This window comes from Myotis brandtii, unplaced genomic scaffold (genome assembly GCF_000412655.1).
Source record: "Myotis brandtii unplaced genomic scaffold, ASM41265v1 scaffold71, whole genome shotgun sequence".
NCBI classification, from domain to species: Eukaryota; Metazoa; Chordata; class Mammalia; order Chiroptera; family Vespertilionidae; genus Myotis; species Myotis brandtii.
This window is the reverse complement of record NW_005370787.1, coordinates 2357757-2358260: the sequence shown is the minus strand read 5'-3', so window position 1 is coordinate 2358260 and position 504 is coordinate 2357757. Positions and strand designations below refer to the sequence as shown.

General features: G+C 50.8%; 1 non-coding gene across 1 annotated transcript; it reads right to left on the bottom strand.

Annotated features, from left to right (window-relative positions):
* Positions 1-198: 198 nt before the first annotated feature.
* On the bottom strand, positions 199-271 carry TRNAF-GAA. Its single transcript has one exon. It is a non-coding gene; the product is annotated as a tRNA-Phe (tRNA).
* Between the last annotated feature and the right edge of the window lie 233 nt (positions 272-504).

The window sequence follows — 504 nt, the reverse complement described above, 5'->3', positions numbered from 1 at the left end:
CCTCCCACTCGCCGCAGAGATGGCGGCGCCGAGTGGCTACTCCTCTAGGAGTGACTGGGAACGGACGTTTTCACTCCTCCCTCAGCCTCCCAGTCCCAGTTTTTACCAGCGCTGGCATTAATGCGTCAGATTACTCCTCGGAGAGGATCCTACGAAATTTGAGTCCCTTTGCCTTAAAAAGAAAAGCGAAGGCGGTCCTGCCGAAACCCGGGATCGAACCAGGGACCTTTAGATCTTCAGTCTAACGCTCTCCCAACTGAGCTATTTCGGCTCCTCTCCCGCCCGCCTTGCAGCGAGATATTACTGAATTCTTCGCATCTTCCCGCTCGGTCTCTTGGATAATTGCAGCGTTTCTCCTTTGTCTCATTAAATGATTACATCAGAATTCTTTTGTCTTGCTTTTTACAAGCCACGATTAGCTGCCCTGTATACGTAACGTACTTTCTTCAACGTGACCCGAATTTCTGACTTAATTTTCAGCGGGGATCGTGGACGAGCCCGTGT